Genomic DNA, 14462 nt, shown 5'->3' on the forward strand with positions numbered 1-14462 from the left:
AACTCACTTAAAAATGACTGAATTATCGTAAAAAAACCACTTACAAACACATAATGTTCTTACCATGACGATCAAGTTCCATAATAGGTCAATTCAGTTTAATTTTTAAATTAACAAAACTTAATGCGACCTGATGAGATTAAATTTTTTACGTTACGCATTCGTAAGATGACGACAATACAAATGTCCGTGTAGCGTAATCATGAATTTCAAGTAGGTACTTTCGAATTTTTAAACGAAATAACTAAAAATGGTATTCTTTATAATATCCAATTTTGTTTTAGTTTTAACTTCAAATACTGAAATACCTACCTCTATAAAAAAAAAACTAAATTAATTTTTCGAGTATAGTAGAAACTTTTTAGGAAAAATCTTTTATTAAATTTATGAATCCGTACCTTTAAAAATTGAACATACAATTTTCCAATACAAAACAACCATCAAATTTTCAAGTTTTTATGGATTTTGTAAAAAACTTTTATCGCTCATAAAATAATATCGCCTTTATATGTATATCGTTAATATTTTCTGCTACTATTAAATCAACTTATCAAGAACCTTAATAGTTTTCTAGATTTTTGATTCAACGAAAAAATCCTATCAACATTTTTACAAAAAAACTAAAACGGAAAATTTGATAATTTCAGGTGTCTATAAATAGCAGCTAGATACAAGACAAAATGTTCTCATGAAAATCTCATCATGAAAATTATAAATTAAGCATTCGGCGAAAATATCAAGTACCAATCTACAGTAATTAATTTTTTAATCACGACAAAATAGAAAGGTTAGGTTAGGTTAGGTTAGGCTAAAGTTTACGATTGCATATCCAATGTAAAAAACTTCAAGCGCCCATGAAAAATGAATTTGGTTTTCCGATTAACATTTTTTTTTTTTGCTACAGGTATAAAACGTATAAAGGAATCTTACATTGAATTTTCAAATCTTAGATATAAAAAACAAAATTCATGAATTTCCAACAAAATAATGTTTTTAAATTATTGTAATTTTGTCAAAATTCTAACATCAGATTCTCATTTTTTTCTTTTATTACATTAACAACAACTTATGAGGAACCTTCTATTAAATTTCCAAGGTTCAGAGCAAAAAAATTTTTATTGATAAAATAAAAATATGAATTTTCTTATAAATGCCTATAAATACCACAAAAAGTAATATTTTTAAAAATCTATGCTGAATAGAAAATGTCCGTATAAAAATTCAGTGAAAATTTCAAGTATCTACAGTTCTTTGTTTGGTGAGTTACGCTAAAAACAAATTCGATTTTGATAAAAAATAAAAACTGAAAAATTGTTTTTTTCGGACGCTTCTGAAAACTACTGAGAATTTTTAATATTGACCTCTCAAATGCACCAACTACATTCACTTTCCCACATTCGAGTTGAATCGAAGTAATATTCCCACTACTTATACCATGCACAGACACAAAAAAAAACTGTTGGTTCTATAAATTATACATATGAACAAATTAAAAAAAGCGGGTAAGTGAATATCGCTCTCCTGTACATTAGGTGTCTAGGAGGTCGCTGTAATGGATGGTATTAAATTTGAATTCAATGATATCATATCATTGTAAACGAAAAACGATTCTGAGCGGGGTCGGTATGTCAGTCTAGTATATTTTATATTGTTATTACTTATTATCAATATAATAGACGATAAGTTGAATTAATAGTATTCTTAAACTGTCAGTGATGCTGGAAAAATATTGAATATACTTATGTAAAATTGAGCTGTAATGGAACCGAATTACATAAAAATGATAAATGTTATTCTAGGTTTTCCTAACCATGCAATATTGCCCAAATTTGAATTTATACATTTGTATTTACTGTATTTATACATCATTTCTTAGATTTTTAGAAAAACCGAGAAGTGGAACCTTGTTTTAAATTTTCAATCCTTAGCTATTAAAATTGAAAATTTTATAAAATTTTTAATTAAAAATCATTTTCAATTTCATAAATATTATCAAAATTTGAACTTTAAATGCTTATAAAAAATATCGTGCCTATGTATTAGGTATTGACGTATTGTATTTTATTTTTAATATTTTTCAACTGCTATTGTAACAATAGATTACGAGTCTTGTTTTAAATTTTTAAATCTTAGATATAAAAAAAAATTTGTATGAATTTAGAAACTAAATATAATTTTGCTAATTTTTGTGATTTTTACGAATTTTGTCAACATTCTAAGTTTAAATACTCACAAAAATTATTGTGGATTTACGTTCTAATTTTTTTTTAATTTCCATTAGCAATAACTTACAGGGAATCTTGTATTACATTTACAAGTTTTTTGACCAAGCGAACATTTTTTATCGACATTAGTTTGAAAAAAACAAATAATAATCGAAAATTGCATATGCTTATAAATAGTTCAAATCAAGTCAAAATATTTTGAAAATTTTATAGTGTATAGAAAATGCTTACATAAATATTCAGTGAAAATTTCATGTACCTATCTATTATAATTTTTTTTGGAGTTAAACTAGTTTTGAGTAAAAATTTCCGTTTTTCCTTCTAAAAACTATTGGGAATTTATTTTTGACCTCTTGAATGCACCAACTAGATTCATTTTCCTACCCAAAAAGTTGTTGTAGAAGAAAATCGAAGCACTCTTTTACAGTTTTACTGCTGTTTAAGACTGTTATCGGTGAACCATTACTTTCCTGGTTTCGCTCATACATTACAAATAGGATCCAATGGGTAACTGTTGATTCCACCTCTTCGGACCGCTTTACTCCCTCCTCAGGTGTACCACAAGGTGCTGTTCTTTCTCCACTCCTGTTTGCCCTATTCATAAACTCAGCGGTCTCCGTCCTCCAGCATGCCAAACTTCTTATCTTTGCTGATGATATGAAAATCTTTCTCCGCATAAAATCCATCTCTGACTGTCACCTTCTTCAAGACGATCTTCAGCGATTAGTTGCGTGGGGTGAATCTTTGGGGCTAGCTCTTAATATAGCTAAATGTTCAGTAATGACTTTAGTCGTATTAATGCTGTAATCGAACATATTTACACCGTAAACAATACCGCCTTAACAACCTGTAATAATTATGTAAAGGATTTAGGATTTACTCTCACACGGAACCTGTGCCCTAATATGCATATTCAGATAATATGTTGTAAGGCTCTTAAACTGCTTGGTTTCATAAACCGTGTCTCTTCTGACTTCCACTTGCTCTCCCCTCTAAAAACTCTTTTCTGCTCCCTAGTCCGCCCCATCCTTGAGTATGGTTCCGTCCTCTGGGACCCGTCCACCGCTTCCGCACGTAACATGATAGAAAGGGTTCAAAGAAAATTCCTCCGTCAAGCTGCTTACAAACTAAAGATAGTCTGTCCACCTCACGATTACACGCCAATCCAACGCCTCTTTTCCTTAGAAAGCCTCACCGATCGTCGTCATTCAGCTAACCTGACATTTCTATCCAATCTTCTTTCATCTAAAATTGATAGTCCTGAATTACTATCCCGTGTCTCATTTAAGGTCCCCTCTCGCTGTACACGATCATCTGTTCCATTCCATATACCTTTCTCTTCCTCAAACTACTATCTTAACTCACCGATCATCCGTCTTATGCGCATTGCCAACACTGACCCTTCATTCTCTCTCTGATATTGAGCCACGTTTCCACAAACTATTAAAACTATTATTATTATACTATTATATTCATGTATTAAAGGGTTCGTCCCGTATTGTAAAAAAATAAAATAATAATAAAAAATAAGAAACCGTGATGAGTATGACAGACACAAAAAATAAAAATAAATTTAAAAACACACGTCATTGTAAAATCAATACATTCATCGCTCCGCTCAGAATCTAAAATCAGTTCAAAATTATATTCTACGAACTCTTAATGCACTTAAGTATATACAATTTATTTTATGATTGTAATAAATCAGTAATTAGAATTACACTAAAAACCAAAATCGATTTTTTCGAAAACTGGGTTCTCGTAAAAATTTCAGTTTTTCCTTAATTTTTTGTTTGTTTTTCCTGTCGCTTTTGAAAACTATTGGGAATTTTAAATTATGACCTCCCAAATGCACCAACTAGATTCATTTTCCTACCCGAAAAGTTGATGTAGAAAAAAATCGAAGCACTTTTACTGCAAAAGCCGTGAAGACAGACACACAAAAAAATAAATATAAAAACACACATCATTGTAAAATCAAAAAGTTCATAGCTCCGCTCAGAATCTAAAAATACACATCATTATAAAATCAATACAGCTATCGTTCCACTCAGAATCTAAAATTACATATCACCAGAGAGTTTATAGCACTTAAAATTGCATAAACATGAGTTATCATGTCATCTGAAATATCGCTAAATATGCAATAAAACAACAAAATATGAAAAAAAAACAGAAATTGAATAATTAGTAATTTATTAATCACTTACAAATAATTAGTACCCTAAGTTTTGAAATAATTTTTAGTCATTATGAGTAGGTAGTAGGTACGGAATACGGATACACGAGACGACTGTTAAAATTTTTTTTTAGTTTCTGAGCGGAAAGATAAAAGTATGGATCTTACAATGATGTTTTTTTATTTATTTTTATTTTTGCAGTGTCTGTTATCACGGTTCGGAGCAGTAAAAGTGCTTAGATTTTCTTCAACAGCAACTTTTCTGGTAGGAAAGTAGTGAAACTAGTTGGTCCAGTTTTCGAACAAATCGATTTTGGTTTTTAGGGTAATTTTAAAAACTATGACCGTAGATACATGCAATTTTCACTGAATTTTCGATTATTATTGGTTTTTTTTTTTTAATCAAATGTCGATAAAAAATTTCTGGCCATGTCAAAAAACTTGCATATTTAATGCAAGTTCCCTTGTAAGTTGATGTTAGAGGAAATTAAGAAACAGAAATTAAGAAAAAGTCGAGCGTAAATCCACAGTAATTTTCTATGAGCATTTGAAATTAGAATCTTGACAAAATTCGTAAAAATCGCGAAAATTATCAATTTTTTTTAAGTAAAAAATTCATAAAATTTTTTATTTTTTAACATAGGATTTAAAATTTAATACAAGATTCCTTACAAGTTTGTCTCCTTAATCAAAAAAAATTTTTTACCGGAAAGTCAAATTAAATTTTTATGAGCGCTTGAAGTTGAAATGTTAACATCGGATATTCAGTCGATTTCTCATGTTGCGATTTTCTTATTTTGTTGTAATTCAAAAACGAATTACTGTAGACACTTGAACTTTACATCATTCGTTTATTTCATCAATTCATTACTTAATGAAATCTTCGAAATATATAAACTCGTTTTAAGTTGTTGACGGACATTTTCAATTTTCATTTTTTCTTCTATAAATGTCAATAATATTTTATTGGTTGAGTCAAAACGTATACACAAATTTAAAATAAGACTCTTTATCTATTGCTACAATAGCATTCGAAAAATGTTAAAAATACATATGCATGATTTTTTTTTATACATGAATAATATTAATTAACTTACCGTTTACCGTATTAATAATAACCAGGGCCGGACTGGGCAGGCGGGATACCGGAAAGTTCCTGGGTAGGCCCCTCGTACTCGTAGAGACTTTTTTTTTAGGTTTACCGATTAAGGCTCATCCTGTCGACTGCCATATACGCATTTTTTTAATGCGATTGTATTAGAAAACAGTCCAGTGGCCGCTCGTAACTATCGGACATGGGTGTGCGACAAAATATTAAGGAAATTCCTTAAATAGATATGAAAAATGTATAAATTGTCAAAAATAGATGCTTGTGTCATATTATTTGTCTTCGTTAATCGGGAATCCCTACCTTATAGCAACGCACGTCTGCTACGCCTAAAATGTACGACAATTTATTATCATCAGTAACTCAATAACTCCTCCTGCCTATTCCGGTGCCGCCGAAATCATAATGGACACAATTTTCGCAAACACCTCAAAAATGTATTAAGGTGTATTCTGGAGTCTAAACATAATGTGTATTTTAAATAAAAATGATAACATTTCGTAGTACTAACCAAGTTTAAATTTTTTAAATTTTTAATAATAATATAAGTGTTTAAATTCTCAAAATAATATACGATCATTTCATATGAAAATATTTGTTTTCCTAGATTGGTTTTTATAGGTATACCTGAGTGGGCCGATGATTTTTTTATTTTCCCGGTAGAAATGTTTAACCCAGTCTGGCCCTGATAATAACTAGTAACTATTAACTAATAAGTAATAACAATATAAAATTTCCAAGACTGACATACCGTCTCCCCTCAGAATTGTTTTTCAAATACAATGATATTATATCATTGAATTCACATTTAATACCATCCATTACAGCGACCTTCTAAACACCGTATGTACAGCAGAGCGACATCCACTTATCCGGTTTTTTCTATTAGCATTTATTAATAGTTAAGGCACAACAATTACACTTAACTGTTAAAAATTAAAAGAGTGTACAGCGCATTTAAAACTCGTCCGATGATAATCACAGGAGAAATCGACAAAAAAAACCCTTACAAAATCAGTAATGTTAACAAAAGTTATTTGAACCAAATGACGGCACTGCGCGCGGCGTTGTATAAATTCTATTAAGTATATATTTACTTATTAATAATTATTAATTACTCATTAGTGAAATAATATAAACTACAATAATAATAAATTATTATATTAAAAGTATATAAATTCATATAATATAATATTTATTTGTTAATATATAAATGTACTACTATTAAAAATTAATGAATAGCTTAAAAAATACAGCAAATTGATTATTACTAAAATATAGGTACTGGTCTTAAATAATAAACTGAATTATCTTAAATAAAATTGTACTTAGTAAAAATATTCAGAAAAATTCTATTTTATGAGCAAAACAGTCATCGGAAATCACAATGTTTATAATTTTTTTTTAAACCTAGTTTACTTGCTGTAGTCTAATCCCATTTAGAAGATAAAATAAAAAAATATTAAACACAATTTATAAATACAATTTGCGAAATCAATAGTTACAAACTTACAACCGAGCCACCGAGGTATGTAACAGAAGATAGGTAGATCATTTTATGACGTCTTAAAATTTAAATACGCCTTTTATTAAATGTCTATGAAACTTAAATCTATTTACCTATATTATGAATATTAATATTAATATAAAAGTATATACTTACAAATTGCTTGATGAATTAATATAATAACGGCAACGAAAGTCAAGACTCATAAGTCATAACTCATAGAGTCGACGGACATATACGTCGAGTGTCGACTAAAATGTTTAAAATAGTCAGGCCATAGAGTCGTAGTGCCGTAGAGAAATAATTTATTAAGCAAATATTAAATATAAATTATAATTTCGCGATTTCAGGAAAACTGGTAAATATAGCCACGAATCACGATATTCAATACTAAATTATTATAATAATACCACTTCGGAAGTTGGTTGGAAAATAAAACTAAGTATTAATAAATTATAGCCTATAGGTAGGTATTATTACTTATTACTATTTGGTCAGGACGGTCAAGTGTCAATATGTTGTTCTGTTGAGACTACGTCTATATGACTATATATATTAATTTATATTGCTATTAGCTATATTTGGATTTATTTTATATAAAATATATGCTAATAAAGTAATAAATTATGTATAAAAAATATATTATAAGAAATAATTGAGTATCGGGCGATTTGGCTTAATCAGAATCAATTATTAATGATTTTATTTAAAAAAAAATATTCATTAAATTTACCAATAATTGATTATAAAATTGTTCTTGTTAGTACAATTATTATTATAAAACGATTAACTACAAAATCGAACTAATCACAAGAAATACATACAAAATGATATACTACATGAAGATAATAAAAAAAAAATTAGTTGGGTTTCGGGTTAATCAGAATATTTTTTCGGGTTTTAGTTAATTCGGGTGTTTAGAAAACAGAATCATTCGGGTCGTATGGGTTTCGGGTGTTTGATTTTTTAGGGGTGTTAGGGGTTCCGATAAATTCGGGTACAAAACCCTGCTAAAAACACTTTTACTAAAATATAATTTCATAAAATATTACCAATTATGATTCAAAACAGGTAACAATGCAAAGCATCTCAATAAGTCCAAAAATAGCACTAAAGTCTAAAAATTCGAAAAATATGTAAGATACAATTTTTCATTTGAGTAATGTGTATCACGAAACACTGTTGTAGCTTCCTCTAATATTTCTTATGCATCTTGTAAGAAATATGCAAATCCTATAAAATCACAACCCTGCGGCCTGCACATCACGTGATGTAGGCAGGCACTAGGCACTAAGTCTTCATCTTTATCAGGCGTTGCTTTGATCGCGATCAGCATAGTACAGCATGGGGTGTTATCTCGCGAAGTTCGTCAACTTTTACAGTTCTGGACACCATCATTGATTGAGTAAATACCTTGTACTACTAGACACCAGCAATGGGTGTATAATATGGAAAGCATAACAACACGGAGGGCGCTTTTTGATTACTCGATGACTCGCACGGACGGTAGTGAGGGGTAGCAGGGTGATATAGATTATTGTATTTTTTGTTAAAGATAGCCAATATCGCTGCGATATGCTGTTCGCCACTCGTAATGTTATTGTTGTACACAGTTCTTAGGTATCTAAACAGTACCTGCTATGCCATAATATTACTTTCAATCTGAGTTATTCCTTTTTTCGTTTAAACTAGTAAGCGCGTCTTCAACTACTCGTCCATTACGATTCGGCAAATCTTCAACAAATAACAATAGTAGAACCACCACGGATGTTAATAAGGTCCTCTAATGCATAGGGCTGGAGCCCAAAAAGTTTCAAGAACATAAAGAGTGGGAGACTTGTTTTCACTTACACACGATTGAATTTGTTCTATAATACAATTCAAAACAATCACACATTAAATGTAAATTAATTACGCTGTCCAGGCCAAAGATTTGTATTTTTAATAAATATATTTGTAAAAAATGTATAAGCCATATTTTTTCTAATTATCATATATTAATATAATATGTGACCAATTGCAACCATTTAGATACACAAAACAATTTTTTTTTTTGGTAAATTGAAGAAAAAAAAATCACCTGTGAACTACCCACCCTTAAGCTATCTATAGACCATATAAGTTTAAAAATTAAGCTTAACACCCTCCAAGTTTCAAGTAATACATTACTAATTTATATAATATTAATTTGAAATCGCCCAGTCTTTTTTTGAGGCTGTATCAACTTGTGGCATAACCTGTTTTTGCCAGTGACAAAATGAAAAATTTAAATTGTATAAGTGTACTTTGGTTTTGGTGCACCTACCTACCTCAGCTTACAGAGTATGTTTGGGTCACTTTATGAACTAACTCGACCAAGATGGACGATTAATTTGGGGTGGATTGTATATATATATCACCTGGTATAAATCGAACGTGGTTTAAACTACCTACTCTTTAAACTTTCCTAATATCTCCCAGAAAAATTTGAAACTTTCATAAAATCGGTTAAGTAGTATTTGAGTTTATAGGTGTTTATATACATTCAACTCTCATATTTGTTTTAGGTATAATTCCCTTATTCGAAACCATAACGTGATGATTTGATGGATGCTTTTACATCATTTAGCATAATAAAGATTATCTATAAATTAAAATATCTTGAGGAGGGCTTTAGATGGCTCAGACATGGCTAAGCCCTCCTAAGGTCCCTCCCCCTATTTACGTCTATGAAGACCACCGTGGCCCCCATTAATGAAATCCGATCGTAATTAATGTAACAACTAATACATATAATAATAAAAAATAATTGCCAGTGCATTAAGAGAATGCTACCCACGCGTTTGTTGTCTCTGTCTTACCAACTTACGACAGAGCAAATTTTCGTTCACTAGTTTGAATAGTGTGCCGTTAGTTTTGATATTAGAGTGAGTTTAAGTATTATCAAACTTTTAGGTAAGAACATTATCTATGCTTAAGCGTAGATTCGATATTTTCATTTTCAAGCAAGATACGAGTATGTGAAATAATACAAATCAAAAATCCTCATAACTCGCTTGAAAATTAAAATATCCAAAAATCTGCCGACGCTTAAACATAGATAATGTTCAGATGTTCTTACTTATAACTTTTATTATAGGTCAATTCACTCTACTATCAAAACTAACAGCACACTATTGGAACTAGTTAACGAAAATGTTCTATGTCGTAAGTGTGTAAGACGGAGACAACAAATGCATGGGTAGCGTCCACTTCATATTTAATGGTACCCGTGGACAACAACAGGTCATCTCCAACTATTATACTGAAGACTGCGAGTATCAGCTACGCGCTGATATGTTTAATAAAGTAATAAGTGATAACTGTCTATTTCTAATTCTATTCTAAATTCTAATAACTAAAAGTATGCTTATTAGTAATTTATCGTTTGTCGCATTATCAATTTTTTTGATTTTTCAGACTTGACGTACAGAACTTCTTCGTGATCATAACCACTTTTTTACGAACTGACATTCGTGTTAACCCATAGGGCCGATTGTAAAAAATGTTGTTAGATATTAGGATAAATTATACGCAGTACGAGTAATTTACTCATTAGACCTTTAAATATTTTTAATAATTGGTAGATATTGGGAATTACTACACTACAAGCATTTATGTCTGTTTTAGGAAGTTACGATTATTTCAGTTTTTCTCGAAATTTTGCAATATTTTAGCAATCAGCTACTGGTATACCTAGGCCAGGGCCCAGGGGTGGCCAACTTTCATAGACTTGTGGATAGAATTCTAAGTTTTCCTATAGGCCTAGGAATTTTAAGTTATCCTAGACCTTGCCACCCCCAAATGACACCACTGCCACCAAATTCCTAACGCTATTTACGGCCATGCTTGTAGGCCACCCCTGACCTAGACAGCTAAATTTCTTAGTTGGTATCTACCCAATAAAAAATTATGGAAAAAACAAGAATCAAAAATTATTTATTAATTATAACAAAATAGGTACATATCATTTGACACTTAAAAGTTGCAGTATAAGTAATAAGTATGTATAAAAAAACTGAAATACACTCAATTACCAGCAAAATTATACCAGCGACTAGTTGTTTTGCATCAATAAAAATATAGTCATTGGGGGAGAGGTGTATGGTTAAAAATTAAAGTATGTGGAATATGGATATTACCCCACCGTCACCGGGACGACATGACATTAATACAAACTACGTACAATTTTGAATGACGTCACAGAGTCACATTATTGTTATATACAGGGTGCACACAAGCATGCTTACCCCCATTTTTCAATTTATTAGTTTATTTATTCAAATTCTGATTTTTAGCAGTCTTAAGCAGACCTAAGACCATATTTTCAAATTTCTGATATTTTTTGTACTACTTAAGGAGTATCATGTAGCAATACAAACTTCCATTTTTCAAATGATAGCCCCCCCCTCTTTTTGCTGAAAATTATTTAGTAGATACTTTTTGAAAATGTTGATGTTTCTAAATCAAAATTCTAAGGAGTAGTTTCTGAGTTATTAAAATGTTTATACTAAGGATAATAATCCTTAAAAATGGTTTTATAAAAATAAAAACTAAATGTAATGTTAGATGTAGTATTCAATATACTTGGATCAGATCGTTTTTACAAATTATTTGTGTTGATAAATCATTAGTAATTGCTAACTTTTTCAAATCGTCTAAGCCTCCTATCTACTTAACCCATTATCATAGACATATTATCATTAAAACACAAAGTTACATAACTCAAAAACTACTAGGTTGAATTTTGATTTAGATATATCAAAATGCTCAAAAAAAAAAATATTTGCTTAATAATTAAAAATGAAAAAGGGAGGTTCTTGTTTTAAAAACTGAAGTTTTTATTGTCACAGGTTCATCCTTAAGTGGTACAAAAAATTTCAATTCTTCGAAAAACATTCTTCGATTGTATAAAAATTAAAAAATTCCAAAATTCTGAATTTTAATATAAGCTTAATTAAGTATAAATATACAACGAGCATGCTTAAAAAATGACCCTGTATACAAACATAATCTGCGGTACCGCATACCGATATACGACGATACCCATCATAATGTGGTAAACTTGGTTTTTTTTGCAGTTGTTAAATCGTTGACGTCACAGCGGCTACCTGTAATACTTAACGACTATAAATAAATTATACCCGACCTACAATAATCGTAATAGCATCATATTATTTATAAACTCGTATTATAATAGTCGTATGAGAAACGAAGGCGGTCCTCGACCGGTTTTCTCGCAGCTCGAGCTGCTGCGTGACGACAGCGGTTGGCCCAATAATTGTGATTCTGGAATCCGTAAATCGCACGTAGACCGTGGTAGTCAGCATGTCTGGTAAATACCGCGGTAGTGTCGACGCATGAAATCGGGAAAGTACGCGAAATCGGTATGAGGATCGTATCTGCAATCTGCCCACGATTTTAGATACATTTTATTTATATGGACATAATAATAATAAATTTTAATATATCTTGATTTTATATGAAATATTTAAATATGGTTAATAGATAGGCATCAGGTACCTAAATGTTATCGAGGTTACAGCCGTGAATCCTTAACGCGACGAAAATTTCGATTTTTTAACAAACCGTGCGCCTATTTTATACTTAAATGCGTCCTGCCGTCCTACATGATGATCGAGTTTTGTAACTGAGCACCTAAACTCTAAAATTTATATTATTTTATTTATTTTTTTATTTTTATTTTATTTTTATTGATCTTTACATAAAACATCGGCAGCTTGGGCCATTAGTTTGACATTAACTTAAAATTGGTTTAGTGTTGTGATTAAATGATTAATATAATATAATATTATATTATATACATTAATAATAATACATATTTTATTATTGTTACGAAAAAAGCACACTTATTTATTTATATAAAAATGAATTATATTAAGTTTTATCAATTATATTATTAGGTAACTCTAAAGTAAAAGGTAGTAAACGTATTCTGTAATAATGAATTGTATTGATTTTGCATTTTGCCGAAAACATTGTATTTGAAAATATCATTGTGTATTTGTAAGTGCATAAAAATTGTATAACATACTTTAAAAGTTTCTTGTACTCAAGAACAATGTTTTTAAATTACAACAAAATAAAAAAATCTTTATTTTTCGGGTGAATTTCAAATCTTGTAAAAATGTAAGCTTTACAGCCCCGGCTCTCTTTGGGATTTCCACTTTATCACCCTGAACTTTGGGGATTCGAGGATTCCCACTTTACCTCCCGCTGGACGGAACAGGTCGACGCTCCAACCGTCATCAAAAAGTAAAAACTAATCTTTCAACGAAAGCATTACAAAAGATATTTGTGGAATCAGCTCAAATTGTATTTAGTCAAGTAAATTAAGTACATAGTATTATAAAATTGTTAATGAATTATGGTGAACGGATAATTCTTTATCGTCAGAAAATTAAGTTTACGATCGTTTCGTGTTTGGCAAGTATTGAGAATGGACATTTGGTCCCCGAAGATTTTAGCCATAAGGTGTTTGGTCCCTGGAGTAATATATTGATTATTCAATATAGTTAAACATTTCTTGTTCAATAAGTAAGATACCTAACTAATCTTTTGTTTACATTATTTTTTTAATTTCAAAACAGTAGTTATTTTGTCGTCGTCAGAAAGAGATCCATTCACCATTGAACGTTTGCACAAGCTTCTGTGAACACATCATTTTTTCTAATTCCTATTTTGGAACCCATTGGTTTCCTATAAAGACTTTTTTTGATCTTATAATATTACAATTAATAAAAAACATTATGCTCTAATTTATTTATTTTTGTTTTTAATATAAAAATTGTTATAAACTAATTAAATTTTGTAATTAAATTATAGGAAAGTCCAAACCACGCTTATTACAGTATTTTGTAAGATCATCCGGCACAAAAACTTCTGTGAAAACCAGTCGCAGTATTATAATGGATTGCGGTCGATAATCACTGACATGAGGTTTTTTACTGGGTTTTTTGTTGTGATGATACGATGGAATGCCCATCGATTTCCCTAATGTAATTACATAGTTATTTTATTTAGATATTTGATACTTATACTAATTTCAAACATAAAATTTACATTCCATTTTGGTACATACGAACTTATAAGTATGTAATGATTGTAACGTGATATAATTTTTATCTATACCTTACTCGTATAATACATGAATACGATTCCTTTAATAATCAATTAATAACCCCGGAAAAAATAACCCCACAATAAAGATATTAGGTATGTCGTATGTGTAACACATTATACTATTATTAACATGATTTCAATTTCAGTCCTTATATATAATTTGAAAACAAACTAATACCTATATTGTTAAATATTTTTAGTTTAAATAAAATAATAAATTCGCAATAAAATGTCAATATTATGGATGTGTAAAATCATTTATTGTTTGAAAATGTATACATC

This window comes from Myzus persicae, unplaced genomic scaffold (assembly GCF_001856785.1).
Source record: "Myzus persicae strain clone G006 unplaced genomic scaffold, MPER_G0061.0, whole genome shotgun sequence".
Taxonomy (NCBI): domain Eukaryota; kingdom Metazoa; phylum Arthropoda; class Insecta; order Hemiptera; family Aphididae; genus Myzus; species Myzus persicae.